Here is a 19,959-nt window from a genome sequence, read left to right as displayed (position 1 = left end):
AATTATGTGATTGTGTGCCCAGATTCTTACAGAGCTGGGCCAGTCAAACTTTCTGCGGACTCACATAAGTAGAGGAGGCAAAAAAGACATGCGAGTATGATTCTACTTGTTTAGTTTAAACATGACATTTATTATCCCCGGAGAAAGACCATTTGGATGTGAAAGACTTTAAAGGCAAAGATCCAGATCAAAATTGGAAGTAAATATTCTGATCCAAAGGTTTTTTAATTATATCCCAGTATGGCTCAAGGTATGGGCATAGTTTGAATTGAAAAAAGAGTCCCGCGAGGTAGGCTCATGATGCCTAAATTCTTCATGTGCGACCATTTCCCAGTAGGTTTCCTTCAGAATATTCCTTGAAAGGAATGTCGAGGTAGAGGGGAAATCCCACAAGTGTGATAAACCCATTTTATAAAACATGCCTCTCAAATCTCGCAACCAGCTAATTTTGTGAAATCGATCCAAATTAATGACATCCCTTAGGCCCTCTGTATATACCATCATAACAACTCGTAAGAGAGGGTCCGAGGGAGGTGTTTAACGACCAAACAGGCAAATACCCCCATTGGTATATTAAAAAATGGTACTTGTCCTAATCTCAATGACAGTCGCGCCGCGGCGCTTTTAGCAAATAACAATCGTGTTTTCATTGTTTCCGCATAGACGCGGTAAACAGTGCTAAATATCGAGTCATTGCGCAGGCGCGAGAATCGTTGGCAGTGTCCCGCTACTTGGCCCTGATAGTAGAGCGAGTACAGGGCTAATGGGCAGGCGCATTAGGCTCAAGCAGACCACCTCACCCACGCGCATGTGCGCCAGACGACCGCTTGGTTGTGCGCACGCGCGGAGTGTAGTGGTTCTACAATGCGCATATGCAGCCTGATAGCCGATTGGACCAGCTGAGAACAATCAGCCACTTAGCTGCGTTATAAATAGACGCCCGACCTGCCCGTCGGTGCCTCCCCTTCGGCTCGAGATTCTGCCGCGAGGTACCGACGGACAGGTAAGTTTGGACCAGGGTGATTAGATATAAGGGGCTAAATAGTTTGTAGGTTGGCCCTTTTACTTGAGGAATTGATAATAATGGGGGTACTTTCCCACTAGTTTGAAACAGCAACATCACTCAGCTGTTTTCATAGGCATTAGTAGGTGCCATTGCACAACTATGGAGCGCCTTCTTGAATTTATTGAAGGGGGTTAGATGCCTTAGTCGTTCGATGCAGCCATCAGATACACCGGTGGGGTGCATGTTTTAGACAGATAAGAAAATAAGTGGGTTCCTAAACAGTACACTGAGGTCTTATCCTTAAGGCATGCATCTATTACAGAGATTGTCTTTATATGTTTAGAGCGGTGCCTTATTCGTCCGAGCAGTTGCCGGGTGAGGTGAGGTTCACTTCCCACATACCGATGGGTAAGTGTTAAACTTTTGTATATTGATTAACCTTTGGTGACATAACACAATGCACTTTTTATGTGACTATCACAAAGTAGTGATGGTCCAGTCTGAGTTTATTTTGAATTATCACTGGTTTTGCACATTTATAGCACCTTCTACATAGTACTTGCTGAAGATGTAATATTGAGGATTATACACATGCAATGTCTACATGGTTCTCTCCCCTTTTCTCGTTCTTATACAGGAAAGACCTATTGCATCAACAGAGCAATACTAAGAAGATGTGGTAGGATGGTCTTGAATGATCACTCTTATTTTTATTTTCTAGTTTTCATTATTCTAGCACATATGATAGTGCCTTTGCAGTAGCAGATAAGAGCTTGGCCCTGACGAATGCCAGTGATTTTTCACAGTAAGGCAGAAACATGTTGGCCCTATATAGATCTTTTTGGATTTCTACCAAGCAAGTTAGACAGTGATTTTTTTCACACTGTCATTTCACTATTTTTAATCTGACGTCCAGGCAAACACTATTAAAGGTCTTTGTTTGCTTTGATAGCCATTTTAAGACACTTCACCTTATTTAATTTTCGCACTGCACATATCAGCCTCACCTTCTGTATGAACGATTGCGGTGACCGTACCTTGGTCCTGTGATGCGTCGCTAAAATACAACTGGGCGATCGCACACAGACCTAAGTTCGGAAGTCCTACATGATGAGGCTCCGCCATCAGGTGGGCTGATAGGACTTAATCAGCAATTGTTGATAGCCTTTTTGATTCACTATAGTACTTTTTGTGCAACTACACCAGTGTTAATTTTTGTATCTCAGCACCACTTGACCTACAGGCTTTGTTGTTTTTCCTCTGTATATACCGCCAGTTCCTGCGTACCCTATAGTCTTTGCCAGAATAGAATTGGGCGAAGCCTAGCTAAATCCTTTAAGGCTTTCCTACCCAGATCATTCCTTAAGGGGAGGGTGGGTGTGCTCTGTTGTAGACTGGTGATTGCACGTAGGAACGCATTCTCGGCTAGTGTAAGCCGATTCAAGTTTTTAAGGCCCCACAGCTCAGCCCCGTACAGGACTGAGCTCACCACTTTACTATTATAAATTTGAAGTGCCGTGCTAATAGGCGTTGTCATAGAGGTTTTAACTTCTTTTCTAAGGGTGCCAGTTAGTTGCTGATGCTTTAGTGCCATAGTTTCAATATGTGGCTTCCACCTCATGTCCTTTTTGAGTTTGACACTCAGATACACAAAAGCATCCATCTGCTCCAGATGGAGCCCATCCATCATCTTTTTTCCCCTGAATGATCTATGCTAATTCACTGCCATAAACTTTGTCTTTGTAGCATTGATTTTAAGGCCTCTCAAAAGACAAAACTCTTCATAGCGGTAAAGGACACGCTGCAATCCACTCGGTGTTTTAGAGATTAACAGCGTGTCGTCTGCAAACATGAGAATGGGCATTTTCATTCCAGCTAAGACAGGGGCATCAGTGTGAATGGCGTTGAGAAAATTTGCAACACAATTTATGAAAAGAGAGAACAGTGTGGGAGCTAACACGCATCCATGAGGAACGCCTTGTGCACAGGAAAAGGTTCTGTCTTGTTTCCTGCCGCCCCCCACCTTATTTATACATAGTTGTCCTTATGGAGACGGGCAATCACGGAGAGTAGATCTAAAGGCAACCCCATCTCCTTTAGGACCCCCCACAGTTTGTTTCTAGAGAACATGTCAAAGGCAGATTTAAGATCGACAAAGGCGGCATACATGCTGCCCTTGCAGAGGATGACTATGTGCCAGTAAATAATAACAAAGTGGAACACCTGATCTATTGTGCTAATATGGGCCCTAAAACCTGCCTGTAGGGGGGAGAGAGCAGCATTATTGTCAATCCAATCCTTAACCTTGGTCAAAATAAGCCTAGCCACCACTTTCTGTATATAATCTATAAGGCTTATTGGCCTGTAGTTACAAGGCAAGGATTTGTCTCCCTGTTTATAAATAGTTATTATCTCTGCCCCTGCCAGGTATGCAGAATTGGTGCTCCTTGGCTATGGCGTTGGAAAATAAAAGTATATAGTTGAACCATTTGGGCTGGTCATACAAGAAAATATGAGCAGGAATGCAATCTAGATCTGGTGCCCTACCACCAGCTAGGGCCCTAAGTGCACCATTGACATCTGCCTCATCAAATACCCTAGCAAAGGATAAGGGATGGATCAAGAATGGTACTCCATCATCAACTTTTTCCTCAGCATATTGAGTGGCGAAATAATTTACCCACACATCAGGATCAACATCATTTTCCGGTAAATGTACTACTCCTCCCCTACCCCATTTAACCACATTCCAGAACCATTTGGAATTTTTACTATGGCAGGCGGATTTTAATTCATGCCATCTGTCCTCATCCCAGGATTTTTTTGGAGCTATGAATGACTTTCTTATATGTTGTCCTAGCAGTTCTCACCCTGTCCCCAGAGCCCGACTTAATTACCTCACCAAGAATTTTACGTGCACTTCTGCACTCATGATTGTACCATTGATGTTTGGGCATGGTATCTTTCATCCTGGGCTTACTCTGTTTTTTTAAAGTGACAACGTATGTTTGAAAACAATGAGTTTTGCAGCTCTGTAAATTCTTTGGCCAGTTCAGGGGTAAAATGGCAGGTCTCCATCAATTTAGTTGTACGTTCAAGCTCACTTCTTATAGAGGTTAGTGTTTACGGACATGTTAAGATCTTGGGCCATTTGACACAGCGCATATTTTTAGAGACTAAGAGATCACTGGCTGTGGATAAAGTGACTGGTACCACCTGTGCACAAAGATCCTTTATTCTAAACAATGAGCAGAGCAGATCATTATCTCTCTCTATGCGTGCCTGTATAGTCATATCCTCAAAGGTATACTATAAGTTCAAACTGACTTGAAGATAGTCGATGCGGCTAGAATGGTAACCAATATTAAAAGTTTTTGAACCTTGTCTATCAGAGATGAATCAGCCATTCGCAGCCCTTAGACCGTGCTCCAAACACAGAGCTTTCAGTTGTATTGCTGCCTTGGTCCATCGTTTAATAGGATTTAATTCCAATGATGGGACTCCCCAGTGTTCATCCTCTTCCCTCACTAGGTCATTGTCATCACTATCAAGGTTCAAATGTGGTATTTAGATTGCCAACTTCTACAATACCAGTATCCACAAGAAGGGTATCTAACAATCCACCCAGGGCATTAATGGTTTCTGATATCGGTCCCACACTTAGGCCTCTAGCGTATACATTCATTATGGCACAAGTTCTGTGTGGCCCGAGCGTCACCATGATTACAAGAATGTCATTATAATCAAAGGGTAGGGCCCGGATCTTAAGACATATATCTCGTTTGACCCAAATTTTTAAGTATGGGTGAATTTTGCGGATCTGCGGTCTGCGAATTCGCGCAAAATCGCAAAAAAATCCACGAATTCGCAGATTTTCCTGCGAACTGGCAGATTCTTTTGCGATTTGCACTCTATGCAACTGGAATACTTTCTACTGGCTAATCGGTAAGTGGTACCTCATTGGGTAAATGTATAGTGCTTTTCCTACACTGCAGGTGCGTAAAGGGCCAGAAGATTTGTCTCCACTGACCATATGTGCCTGTAACTTTGCCACCACGCCAAAAGGCGCTGAGGTCCCTTGAGTGAGCTGTCCATCATAGTTGGGAAAGGGCGGGAAGACTTTTGATACCGCTAGTGTGTGGTGCGGGGCCAAATGAGCGGAGCTTCTATGCGTGTCAATATGCCTCTTGTGTATAAAGGGTCAGAGAGCGAGCAGGGCAGCGGGTGAGGAGAAAGTAGCCTCCTGGTCACAGGAACTACATGGGGGTTGCGCTTGAGAAACTCAGGGATTCAAAGACCTCTCTCGAGTATTACAACTAATTTTCGACGGCAGATATGGGGTTAAAGCACACTTGCCCAGCCTCGACCATGCTAACTAATGTTTTGGGTTGATTAAAACGTTACTGAATTTGAGCTTCAACTCGGGCACCTGCTATATCTGCAAGTGCTTCCTGTTGAGGTTTAATTTTTGTGACAGGAGCCTCGTGCCAGAATGAATCCTGCCCTGCATAGTTATCCATGAAGATGCCACCGTTTTGTGCAATACCTCTACTCAACTGGAGTACTTTTTACTGGCTAATCTAGTAAGTGCTACCTCGTTGGGTAAATGTAAAGTGCTTTTCCTACACTGCAGCTGCGTAAAGGGCCAGAAGATTTGTCTCCACTGACCATGTGTGCCTGTAACTTTGCCACCGCGCCAAAAGGCGCAGAGGTCCCTTGAGTGAGCTGTCCATCATAGTTGGGAAAGGGCGGGAAGACGTTTGATACAGCTAGTGTGTGGTGCGGGGCCAAACGAGTGGGGCTTCTATGCGTGTCAACATGCCTCTTGTGTATAAAGGGTCAGAGAGCGAGCAGGGCAGCAGGTGAGGAGAAAGCAGCCTCCTGGTCACAGGAACTAAACGGGGGTTGCATTTGAGAAACTCAGGGATTCAAAGACCTCCCTCGAGTATTACAGCTAATTTTCGACGGCAGATATTGGGTTAAAGCACACTTGCCCAGCCTCAACTGTGCTCATTATTGTTCTGGGCTGATTAAAACGTTACTGAATTTGCACCTGCTTTATTTATATCTCTAGGTGCTTCCTGTTGAGGTTTAACTTTTGGCCTACAGGAAGCACTTACAGACTTAAGGCAGGTGCCCGAGTTGAAGCTAACTTTGTAACCATTTTAGAATGGCGCCAGCAAGCTGCCAGAGTTGAAGTTGCAACTTGCAAGTAAGCAACTTCAACTCTGGCAGCTTGCCGGTGCCATTCTAAAATGGTTACAAAGTTAGCTTGAACTCGAGCACCTGCCTTAACTGTAAGTGCTTCCTGTGGGCCCCAAAAAAAATCCGCCCGCGAGCGGATTTGTGGATTTTTCGGCAATTTCGCGGATTGCGAAATTGCCGAAAATCTGCAAATTCCGCGAGCGGAACGGATTTTTGGCCCACAGTTACAAATTTTGAGATTTGGTAACATATTACCAAATCGCAAAATGGCTTTGTGATTCAGTATATTATGAAGGGGCTTGTTTACGGTATCCCTTCCTAATACCGAATCACAGTGGTATGTATGAATGTTTTGAAATCGAAATGTGGTCACATAACATTTGCATTTTACCACCATTTAAAAATGGAAAGAGGTCCCCGATGAACCCCTTCTGCTTTGTGAATGTCCTACAGACCACTGCCTGCTTTTAAGGAATGAGAAGAAAACTTTTCTTTTTTCTTTTTGAGACACATCCCGTTTTCCATTCAGGAATGCATTTTGAAAGAAAAAAAAAACATTGTTTTATTGATAAACAATCACTGACATGGTGGTCTGCTGACCCCAGCAGGCCATCTTTCCTGTGATTTTGTGATTCCCAAGGGGTCACAAACCCGAGATCTACCTCATGAATATGAATGAGGTATGTCTATTTGCAGCACACTTGGAATCGGAAAAAGTGTAAAGCACACTTTCGCACATAGAAAATCTAAAAAGAAATCGCTATTTGGTCATTTTAAACCCTCACCTATATACATCAGGCCCATAGTTCCTTCAGAACGCCTACCCAACCTCACTCTATGTGCTCCAACAACTCTAATGACATGTACCTTCAGAAAACCAAAACCCAACTAGATGGTATGACCACAATGTACAAAATCTTGCTGCCTCCTCAGCTTCCACGCTCTATTTCTAGATCCTCTCCTTCAACAATAAACTCTCTATTTCTCTGCTTCCACCTCTCCTCCTTATTAGAATCCTCTTTACTAGGACCAATCAACATTCCCACTTCCACTAGATTACTCTCAGACATTGACAAGTCACACAGTCTCCCTCAAATCTTCACCATTTCACCCATGTCAAAGGATATGAACCAAACGTGGTCCTCTCCCATACATCTTCACTCCCATTCTCTTGAATTGTCTGGCTTCTATACGATTAGACTCTGTACTGTCATACTCGCACATCGTAACCATCAAATCACTCCTTTTTCATCTACAAATAAACTCTAATAAAAAAACACTGATCCTGGCCCCGGAACAGCTCACTAAATTGGCCTTATAATCTGTAGTGGAACTCTTGGCCCTTTTCACAGTTTACATTAAGGTATGCAAGCAAAACCCCATTTCCTTTCTCATTTTTTTGCATATATGCCCATTGAATTCTTTGTGCTCCCTCCAGTAGTCTTACCCTGGTTTCAATGTGATGACTGGATACTAAATACCATATTCAGTTAACAAAGGGCATAAAGTTTCTTGGGAAAAAAATAATGCAATTCAAGAATCTAGTTGCGTAATAGGCCTCAATGTACAATTTTTTGGTAAGAGACTACCGCCTCTTTTCAACATACTCCCAGAGCTATCTACCGTGTGTCTGAATAATACATGGTGGACAGACAGGCACACAGCCAAATACATGAGGCAATTCCCATCCTCATCTGAGGTTTGCCATGCATGTTTCGAGGCAGTGAAGGATAGTGATGCTTAATACCTAATTTTAACATAGGTGCCCTAGAATGGAGAGTGGTTGAAGCTGGTGGTGGACTTGTCCACCTAGAGGTGATGAGCACCTTCATGTTCCTCTACTTGGACTTCAATGAGTCACAGTAAAACCCTCAGGACCCCGAGGGGCATATATATAAGCCCCTATCGACACAGGAATGTCACTTTTTGTGATGTTTCCATGGCGATAGGGGCCTTGCCTTATGTACAAGGTATTCGTTATCCTGTTCAACAAGACGCGAGATCGCCGCTCCGCTTGCCAAGTAACCGCGCTGATGTGATCTATATCCTTATCTTAGCACAGTGAGACTCCGGCTTAAGAAACAGCGCGGCTGCAACATTTTCCTGCTCTTCTAATCAGACTGCTATATCGACTTATGACTTTATCAAAGCAGCATTCCATTTAAAATAAATTTTATACAGTCATCAGAATGATTTATCGCCTGTATCCCTATTGAAAGGAACATCAATTTCCTTTAGATTTTGGCTTTCGGAGACGACGACCGTCATCATCCTGTCTTAGACGATCTCATCTATAATAAAGAAATTGAATAGAAAAGAAATCAGGAGTTCACACGCAAATGTTAATCACTGACATTCTCTCTTTATCCCGATTGGAAGTAATATGATCTGACAACCTTTTAAAAAGTTTAAAGTTACTGTGTGGCTTGTCCTGAAGAAGGCGCTGGTCGGCGAAACGCGCGTCGAGATTAATTACTTTTGTGCCACGTATATTTGTTGTGTATATCATGTAATTTATTTTTAAATGTTTTTTGTGCATAGTGACTGTCTTATGTGTTGTTAATCCATTATAGTTCTTTTGGACTATTTTTATTAACTCCGCTTTTCTCAAATAGTTTTTAACTGTTTTTTATGAATTATTGATGTGTTGCCAATAAACATTGTCTTAACCTCAATTTTTGAGAATGGTCCCTTGCCCATGGAATATTCGTTTGACAAGCATTATGTCTGCCTAGGTTGTTGTTTACACATACAAGGTAGCGTTAAGCCAATTAACGTGGCTTAATTCTGCCTTGTACATAGGGAACCCTTTAACGCTATGTTTAGGGTGAAAGGGGCGTGCAGTGGGTGTTGTGGTGGGCGTTCCACCGCAACACCCATTGTATTTGACCCTGCCCCCTATGTACAAGTGTGGCGTACATAGGAGGCAGCGTCAAAATTAAGACCAGGAAAATCCTGGTCTTAAGTTGGCAAAACGAGGAAAAATGCATTATTTCTCCTAGTTTTTGCTTTTTCCATGTGTGCTGTCTTGTGCAGCACACATGGAAAAAGCTAAATGCCAAGGTTTGTTTATGTACAGGGGTGCCCCTTCCTGTAAATAAACAACCCTTTTTAATGAATGCCATTTTGTAACTTTCATGTGTGCCGCATGAAGCAGCACACATGAAAGTTACAAACATGGTATTTTAGGATTGTTTATGTGCAGGAAGGGACACCTTCCCAAACATAACCAATCCTCCCTTGCACACAGACACCCTTGCACTCTGGTGCAAGGGTGCCTGCGTTGACGTTAAACTTAGCGTTAACTTAACGTTAAACTTAGAGCCATCACAGGGGGAAACGCAAGGCTGCACTACATTCCTGTAAATATGGTGCAACCTTGCGTTTTCGAAGTGGCAGAGCGTGTTGTGAAGCCCAGTAGGCTAGCGGCACGCTCCGCCACTTCATTGTACATATCCCCCCTGTTGCTTAGAGCGGGAGATAATGGCTCCCATCACCATAATGCATGAGTCAATCCACTGGCTTGTCCTAAACTGGATATGGAAATAAATCAGGCATGGGAGAACAGTTCAGACTTACTGTGAAACCTCCCTGGCCCAGAAACTTACACAGTGCTTACACGATATGCGCAATCAACATATTTAACCTGGGGCAGTGGTCAACGTTATCCAGTGGAAAGTGTTAATGAAGCCAGAGTCAGTGACCTTTGGGTTCATAAAAAGAGCAGCCATACAGTCATAAAGTTATACTTCAAAGGACAGACGTTCATTTTACAAAACTTAAAACGTGGCAAAGATATTCCTCTCTTTATCCTTTTCATTCATACGCTTCTCCTTCTTAGCCCTTTCACTTTCTTTTTTTGTTATTTATGCTTTTTCTCCTTCCCCTTTCAGATCGATTTAACTTGTCTGCCCTTTTGCCTATTTTCTTCTTCCAGATGACTTAACCTACACTTCGCCGACTCAAACTCCCTAGCATTATCCTCAACTGTTTCTCTAGCCTCTTGGAAATTCACTTTTAAATACTCCTATTGAAAAGCTTTGATTAGGGCATTAATTTTCCATTAGCTTTCTGTGATCACAGTACTATTAGACCCTAAACTAGATGACCAAATACGCATTTCCAGTGCTTTACCCTTTAGGGTAAAGGAACAGAGCTGTTTAAGGCTTACTCAAGATGATGACGTAAGTTAAACACTCAGAACTCAATAGGAAAAAGTAATCAATAAGACTGCCATTTTTGTCGGTGCCTTACTTTACAAGAAAATGCTAAGAAAACCGGAAGTCTCTAGAAACTTCCTATGTGTAGAGACAACCAGAACATTGTTTATATGTAGTACTACGAGCTATACAAAATATCCAGTTTAACCCCTTCACTGCAGCGGCTTTTACGCCGCAGTGCTAAGGGGGCGGGGCGGCCGCGCGGCGGCCACATGCTGGTGACGGAACCGCTCCGTCACCAGCGTCGGTTGACCTGTGCTTGTGACGGAGCGGTTCCGTCATGGCCCGCCCCGCTCAATAGAACGTCAGCGCAGGCGCGAAATTCGCGCCGCGTAGGCGCGCCGAGCGGGCCATGACGGAACCGCTCCGTCATCAGCACAGCTCACCCGTAGCTGATGACATCAGCACTTAAGGGGTTAAGGTATTTGAGAAGCCTGGGTCCACAACCTCGAAAAACAACTGGGTCCATGACCTTTGCAAAAGGGCTGAGGATATAGTAGCTCCATGATCTTAGTCTCATACAGAGGTACTTCAATGGTTAGATGTTCACTTTGCTACACTTAGAATGGGGTAAATGTGCTTTTGCACAACAGCAATTGAGAGTAATTTTGTTGTCAATCACTTGTATTGGAATGTCATTGGGTATAAGTGGACTTGTCACATAATCCCCCAGGCTTTCCAAACTGGTTGCCGGCAGGCCACTTGCCAAAGAATGAAGAACCTACCAATGCCTAGCAAGCAGACACTATCTTTTGGGGGTTCTGACATAACATGTGGTGCCTGGTGGGCAAGATACAGTCTACTGGAGTCCAACTAAACACAGGAAAGGTGTTAAGTTCAGTAACTGGTTCTGGTGTCAGTATACAGGAAATCCCACTAGCGTGGCAGAAATGGTTCAAGGACCTCTATATATTAACTACCAGTTGCAATCAACATATTCCAGTACCAATCTCGAACAGTAGTGTCACTGGATATATTTTTTTTATATTTATTTATTTAGGGAATCTTGTATAGCGCACAGATACTCCAACGGGGTGTCCCGGCACTCCTGTGAGAGCTGATGCTGTGTCTGACTCAGTTGGAATCAACAGAAGAGAAAGGTTTTAAGAGCTCTCCGGAAGGGGAGTTCCTCCTGGATGGTCCGGATGGACAAGGGTAGCTTGTTCCAGTGGGTGGAAGCACATACATGGAATGTTTTTCCCCCAGAACAAACTTTTTTTAATCTGGGGGTGGAAAGGAGATGTTTAGTGCTCGAGCGGAGAAGTCTGGTATTGCTGTATGGACGGAGGCAGGAGGATAAGTATGCGGAACCCTTTCCCTTGATAGCCCGATGAGCTAGGGTAAGTGCCTTGAATTCCACCCTTTTATGAACCGGGAGCCAGTGCAGCCTATGTCGATGGGGAGTGATGCGTTCACGAAGGGGGAGGCCACAGACCAGATGAACAGCAGCATTCTGGACTGTCTGGAGGCGACGCTGGAGGCCCAAGGAGAGACCAAGGTACAGTTCATTGGCGTAATCCAGATGGGAGGCGATTAAAGCCTGCACAATAGTTTTCCTAGTCTGGCTGGGGAGGAAATTGATTAACTTTTTCATCATCCTCATCTTAGAGAAACAGGCCGCGGATACTGTCTGGATTTGTTTTTAGAAAGAGAGATTGGTATCCCAGATTACCCCGAGATTTTTAACTGAGTCTTTAGGTGAAGGGGGTGTACTCAGTTCAAGGGGCCACCACAGGTTGGAGTCCAGAGGCGAGGGCTGATGGAAAAATATAACCTCAGTTTTGCCGGCGTTAAGCCGAAGGGAATTGTTATCATCCAGCTTGCGATGTTGCAAAGGCAGTTTTTCAACGGGTCAAAGGTAGATTGGGATGGGGAGTCAAATGAGAATAGTAGATGTATATCATCAGCATAAGAAGTGGCCTTGATTCCGGATTGAGCGATGATCTCGGCCAGAGGGGAAAAATAAACATTGAACAGGAGGGGGCTCAGTGAGGAGCCCTGAGGGACTCCCCACCTGAGAGGGTGACAGTCCGAGGTAAATGGGGGTGTGAATACTGCCTGTGTCCGATTGGACAGAAAGGAGGCAAACCATTCCAAGGCCTTGCCTTGTATGCCTTTTGCCTGCAGACGGTCAAGGAGGACGGGGTGGGAGACGGTGTTGAATGCTGCCGACAAGTCGAGCAACACCAACACCGCTCTAGATCCCTCGTCCAACTTCCATCTGATGGCGTCAGCCATCTCAATGAGGGCAGACTTGGTGCTATATCCGGGCCTAAATCCGCGCTGTGAGTTGTGGAAGGCACCATTGGTTTCCATGAAGCTAGCCAGTTGCCGTTGTACGAGTTTCTCAAGCACTTTAGCTGGTGCAGGGAGCAGGGAGATGGGACGGTAGTTAGCAGGTTCGGTGGGGTCTGCATTCGCTTTTTTGAGTATGGGAACCAATCTGGCGTGCTCCCAGGAGTCGGGATAGATTCCTGTCTGGAGGGAGTCGTTCCAAATTTCATTTAAGATGGGATTGAGCAGGGGGGCTAAGAATTTATACTGTTTTGCCGGCCAGGGGTCCAGGGGGAACCTGATTTGCATTTTAGTAATTCTGCCAGTGAGTGTTCCGGGGTAATCACCTCAAAGTTAGAGAAGACATGAGTGGGATTAGAGTTGACTGTGGATGGTTCGAGATTGTCAGGATTAATCTTGCTGGGAAAGGAATTTTGAATAGTGGCAATCTTGTCTTCAAAGTAGTTAGATAGACTGTCGCAAAGGGTCTGGGACACCGGGGGTTGACGCTTGAGGGCAAGAGAGTCAGTGAAGGTTTTTTTTTTTTTTTTTTTTTTTAAATTTATTGGGAAAGGACATATTAACGGCATTACATACAGAAAATAACCAATCCACAATGTCCATGTCCTTACCCACTTTTTAATTACATTCCGCCACCCCCTCCCATCCCCTCCCCCCACACCACTACCGGAGGAAGGAAAACACAATAAAGAGAGAAAATACACAGAAAAAAGAAAACTACACAAACTTAGTCAAAAAGAGAGCATCTTCAGTTTCATCTCAGATTATATCATAATTACTTTCTCTTGTAAATCAATAAATTCAGCCAATTCATTAAGGGCTCCCACATCAATTCCCCTTCTCTGCGTGTCCTTGGACCTTTCCTCTTAAATATCAGTAGTTCCCACTTTCCTACGTTTATAAATTTACTAAACCATTCAAAAAAATTCGGGGGGTAGGATCTAACCATATCATTGCTATACACAATCTCAATATGGCCATAGCAATATATAATAGCTTCTTCTCTGATTCAGACAGATCCATATCGCCTATTCCCAACATTATAACCTGTGGTGACAATTGTATCCTATAGCCAATAATCAGTTCTAGGCTTAATCCAATTTCATTTAGCAAGGGAGTCAGGCTAGGGCAGGATGCAAACATATGAATACTATCCACAGCAAACTCCCCACATCTAGGGCAATTTACTCCATCAACCCCGCCCCATTGTTGAATACGATGTGGAGTAATATACAAATTTAGCCATGTCTTAAAACATTGGACCTGCAGGTTTGCCGATATAGTGGCTGAATAACTATAACCCAATGACTTTTCGCACACATCCTGCCCAGCCTGTACTCCAATTTGCCAGCGATTAAAGTGCTTGTCTAGGTCATCACTTCTAGTTTTGTTTACCAGTTTATACATCATAGAAATGTTTGATTGGCCTCCCTGAATAGCTTCCACTAACGGAATACGAACCCACCTGACATCTTCCTACAAAAAAATCCCTGATCTGCAAAAATTTGAAAAAATGCTGATTACTTATACCAAATTTTCGTCCTATACAATCAAAAGTCATAATCCCCATTTCCGTAACAATATCACCTATTGTCAGGACTCCTTGTGCATTCCATTCTCTAAAATAGCCATCCCTGAAAATGTCCGGTAACAGAGTATTTCCAATAAAAGGAGTGTAAATATGTAATCTCCCCACTTTAAATAATTTCCGGACGGCGGTCCACACCTTAAAAGCCGCCAGCAAAATCTTGACCCTTACCCGCTTAAAATAAGCAAAGTCAATATGCCTAAAAAGCAAACCCTTAGCCTCTTCCCCATAAATTAAACAATAAATTGACACATCAGAACCGGTAGTATCCTCCCCATCTACTAGTTCACCTATATGTCTCAGCATTATTGACCAATAATAACACTGAAAATTAGGTAGAGACCAACCCCCCCTCTCTCTCGGTAGCGTCATATATTTCATAGCCCTTCTGGGTCTTTTTCCTGCCCATACAAACCAGGAAATAATGCGTTCCATTTTTTTAAACCAAATCTGATCCACTAATAAAGGAATGGCTCTCAGAATATACAAAATGTTAGGGAAAAAAATCATTTTTACAATGTTGCATCTCCCCATCAATCCTAGCTGCAAATTATTAATCCGTCGCGCCTCTGTTTCTATTTTATCTAACAAGGGACTTAAATTAATCTCCACAATCTCCTCAAGCTTGGCACTAATCTCAATTCCTAAATATTTAGCATGGGCAACAACCCGTGTATCCACCAGATTAATTTTATTGTTGCAAATTATTTGGATTTTGGCCTCGTTTAAAAGAAATCCTGATACCTGCCGAACTGTAATGTCATACGTTGAATTTCTGGTAGTGCACCTTGCGGGGAGTCTGTCAATATGGCAAGGTCATCTGCATAGCCCAAAATTTTAGTATCACCACCTTGGGCTCTAACAGTCTGAATCAAAATATTGGAAAGAAATCTTTTAATTAGGGGATCAATGTAAATTGCAAATAATAAAGGGGAGCAGGGACATCCCTGCCGAGTACCTCTTAAAATGTTAATTGAGTTAGTCTGGCTTCCCAAAACCGATACCTTAGCCGTTGGATTTTTATACATGCTCTGAATGGCACAAATATAGCGCTCGCCAAGACCATAATGCCTTAGTACGGCCCATAAAAAAGGCCAGGAGACCCTATCAAAGGCTTTCTCCGCATCCAGCAGAATTAAAGCCATAAGGTCTCCTGAAACCTTAGTAAAATCAAATAGAGCAATTGAACGGCGTATATGGTCGGTCGTTTCTCTTCCAGGGACAAAGCCATGTTGATAAGAGGACACAAGTTTCTTAATCACCCCAGAGAGCCGATTGGCTAAAATCTTAGCATAAATTTTGATGTCACTATTGATAAGCGTGATTGGTCGTTAAGACCCCATATCAGTGGGGTTCTTACCTTTCTTTAAGAAAGTAACGATTCTAGCTCTCTGCCATGATCCAGGCGGTGCCTCCCCCTTTTGCACTCTACGAAACAACTCCAACATAACTGGAGTGAGCTGAGATCGGGAGGTCTTATAAAATTCTCCTGGAATAAAATCTGGGCCAACAGCCTTACCTACAGGGAGAGAATCTATAGCTCTCCAAAGCTCGTCAGCTCTGATTTCAGCCTCCAATATGGCTAATTCACCAGGGGAAAGGGCCTCGACCTCAACCTCTTTTAAATATTCCTGAATCTCCCATTGTAGTACCTCGTTATCCTTAATATCCTCATGATACAATTTGTGAAGGTTCTGACGGTATTGAAAATAACTCTTGAAGACCCTTGTGCCCGGAAGATTTTCTCCTCTAGATGGGATCTTTTGTGATCTATGATTTTCTTCCTGTACTCCTTAAGGGCGGATTTATATTTGAATTTACTGTTTGGAGAGTAAGATCGTCTCCAACTTCTCTCAAGCTGTTTACAGGCCGATTTACAAATGCGGAGTTCATCCGAGTACCACGGTGCAGAGGGGGTGGCTCGTGAGGATTTATTAGGTCTGATAGGGGGTAGGAGGTCAATAGCAGAAGTGATCCAATGGTTGAAATTGGACAGTCTGATGTCTAAATCTGTAGCCTCCTCGGGGGCGGACAAGGAGAGATGAGGGGCTAAATTCTCTGGGGAAATCATCCTCCAGTTACGACCCACTGGGTTGGACAGGGGTCTCGATCGATCCTGATGGCAGAAGGAGATGGTAAAAGGGATCACGTAGTGATCAGACCAGGTTACAGGGATGGGGTCACTAGTGGAGGTATCTGTTAGGTTAGTACAAATAAGGTCCAAGGTGTGTCCTGCCTTATGCGTGGGACCGGAAATTATTTGGTTTAGCCCGCAATCTGATAGGGTGGACAGGAAATTAACGATGGTGGGTCATCGGCATTGTCGACGTGAAGGTTGAAGTCCCCAATGAGGGTGAAATTAGCGTAACGGAAGGAGGCTTGTAAGGCATAATTAAGAAGGGCCGGGGGATGGGAGATTTTAGATTTAGGGGGGCGGTAAACTAATAAATCTGAGTATGTGCAGTTAGCAGCTAATTTGATACAAAAAAGTAGTGCCTCGATACACTCTATTTGGGAATAGGAGAAGGAAGAGATGGACCAGATAGATCTATAGATAATGGCCACACCTCCGCCGGGGTGGGTGTTCTGTCTGTTGGCACACAAGATCTTGTAATCTGGCGGGATGGCAAGGCAAAGAGCGGGATTGAATTCTTCTCCTAACCAGGTTTTGGTGAGAAAAAGAAGGTCCCACTAGGATATAAACAGCAGTAAGGAAAAAGCTGGAAACAATATGCCTTCTGGAGTAGAGAGCAGAGGTGTAATATGAATATCTGACAGACTCCAAATGACATTCTCCAGCTAAATCTCTGAATCTGCAGTCCAGGGCGTAAACTCAAGGTATTATTTAAGACCACTGGAATTAAATTGAATGTCCTTACAACAATCCCTGCAAAAGGGGTGGGCTGAGGGAAGAAGGAGGCATACCCTCAACGGCAGCAGAAGGTGGAACTCTTTTTCTGGGCACCAGGTAATACAGCAGATGGTGTTGTTAGATGTTAGAGTGAGTGAATAGAAGGGCTTGTCCTGGAGCTGGTGCGATCCCAAAAATACTCCAATGGATCATCTCAATCAGCTGGGCTTCAGAAATCATTGGCTGCCTTTCCCTGAAAGATACAACTAAGCATCTTCTGTACAGGCTTCAGTGTCTTATTCTGCACAGGACAGTCACAACAGTGTTTATTCATGAGGCTTTGAGCCAGACCTGCTCCTAGCATGGTAGGAAAGATAGTGACCATGAGAATCCTATCCCTGGATCACTGGTTATTTGCAGCAGCACTGGTGTAAACCTCCTATGTGAATGATAGAACAGCATAGAACAAAGTAATGGTGAAGAGACTATGGGGCAGATTTATGTTAACTGGCGCATCCCGAGGGATGCGCCAGTTAACATGCGCCACGGTGCGCCACAGCTGCGCCACTCATGGTGCGCCGCATTTATGATGCGGCGCACCATGGGGCAAAAACGGCACAGATGCGTCACTCATCTGTGCCGTAAAAGTGACGCATTGCTGGAGTTGTGTCGCAAGAGCGACGCAGCTCCAGCAAGGCTCGGGGGTGCCCTATCTGACCAATGCTGCGTCAAGCCTTACGCCTGCTTCAAGCAGGCGCAGGGTTTTGACGCAGCATTGGGCTAAAAGTGACTGAGTGAAATCTTATAGATTTCACTCAGCCACTTTTGCGAGGCGCACCTGCCCCGGAACGCCCACCCTGCGCCGGAACGCCCACCAGCGGCGCAGGGCTTTACAACGTGACGCATCTGCCTAGATGCGTCACGTTGTAAATCGGTCTTAAGGATGCGCCACGTTTACGTCACAGTTGCGTGACGCAAACGTGGCGCATACACAACATAAATCTGCCCCTTAGGGTTTGATTTAGAACTTGGCGGCCTTACTGCCGGTCCGCCTCGGCAGCAGGCCCTAGGGCTCCGTTGACCTGATGGTATTGTGTTTGCTATATCTAGATGCATACACGATCCACAGAAGATCGCCGCAACGGCAGTTTTGTATGCTAGCATACCTCCCTCCATCTCCGTCCTGAAGGCGGAGCCCCCAAAGGCTATTTGGATGTTCATGTCGGTCTAGAGGTGTCCTTGTGGTGAAGTGCTGAGGTGGGCAACCTTGGTGGTGGTGAAGCAGGTAAGTGACATTTTGTTTTACCATTTAACGCATTTATGATGTTTTGTGTATATATGTGTATGTAGGATATGTGTGGTAGGCATATTGTGTACATACTGCATTGCACACCACCAACATACACACACCATGCAATGCATACACGCACACACCACTAACACCTACCTTCTATTCCATTCAAACGGGGTGCCGGTCCCTCGTGGTCAAGGTACAGCAGGACAGGGAGGAAATAGACCACACTGAACAGGAAGAAATGGCAGCTTGCAACCCTGGAAAAGGTACGTTTGAACCCCTTTTCCAACCTTTCTGCTGATCCAAAATAGGATGGATTCCCATTGGAATTACATTAGAAGGCAGCCAAAAATAAATCTGGAGGACGGGAATCCTAGCTGGACTCCCACTGTTTCCTGCTGCTTCCCATCCCGACATAGTGGCTGGAGCTTAAATCCTGGCGGAGTTGGTGGAACCGTGGCGGTCTTCCCTCCCATTGCCAGCCAGCATCTCCATAGGGCGGGAGTACCACCAGGTAGGTGGTTGGGAACACCACCAAGAAACCTATATTGGGACCATTCCAGCCAACATTTTAATCAGGCCTTTAGTACTTATGCTTTGTCGTGACCAAGCATCTTCTCTGCTCCTGCAGTGCTTAATTTGTAAAAAAATAAGTGCCAGGGCCCTAGTCAGAGGGCTACTGCAACTTGCACCTAACCGTGGGCTGTGAACTCTGCTACACTCGCGGAGTTTGCGGAGTTATCCGCACTCCGCGTTACGCGGAGCGCGCGGAGTTCCGAAAAACTCTGCTTCGCGCAGCATCACCAACGTGAAGTTAGCAAGCGTGAGCGAGGAAAATCCACTTCCCGGCAAGATTTTTCCTCGTTCGCGATCTTCAACATCAAGTTTGCGAGCGCGAGCGTGGAAAATAAACTTCCCGGTGAGATTTCTCAACGTGGGGGGTCTGGTTTCTCATTGTCAGTGGTTGCATATGCTCGCGTTGAGAAACTGCCCGCTTGCGTTGAGAAAGCTGCAACTCGAGTAAAAATCTGCTCGAGCGGCAGAAAAGGAAAGCTTGCGCTGTGCATGGTGCCATTTGCAATGATTTCACAGTGCGGACAAGCATTCAGCACTGTACAATCACCGCGAACAGCATTTTTCTACCGACCTCCGCCACTTGTGGAGCTCAGCGTAGCAGAGCTTTTTCCCACTTCGCGGAGTTTCTCATAGCACAACTCAAAGGAACTCCGCCTAGAGTTACTTGCACCACCCATTTACCTTACCAGTGCTGTCACTGACTGCACCAACAGAACTATTACTTATCACACTTCTACAAGTGTGCCAAGATAGACTATTCCAGGCCCCCAAATCTATAAGAATGGCATTAGCAGAAGGTATTAGTTATTTCGAATTTATATTGAGCTAATAGCAACCTTTTATTGTGCTAATTTCTAAATTAGACAAACAGCACCACAATGTGGCACATGGTCGTAAGTGCAGGTGCTGGCCATGAAGTACAAG

The sequence above is a fragment of the Lissotriton vulgaris genome, chromosome 10 (genome assembly GCF_964263255.1).
Source record: "Lissotriton vulgaris chromosome 10, aLisVul1.2, whole genome shotgun sequence".
NCBI lineage: Eukaryota > Metazoa > Chordata > Amphibia > Caudata > Salamandridae > Lissotriton > Lissotriton vulgaris.
This window is presented reverse-complemented; position numbering follows the sequence as displayed.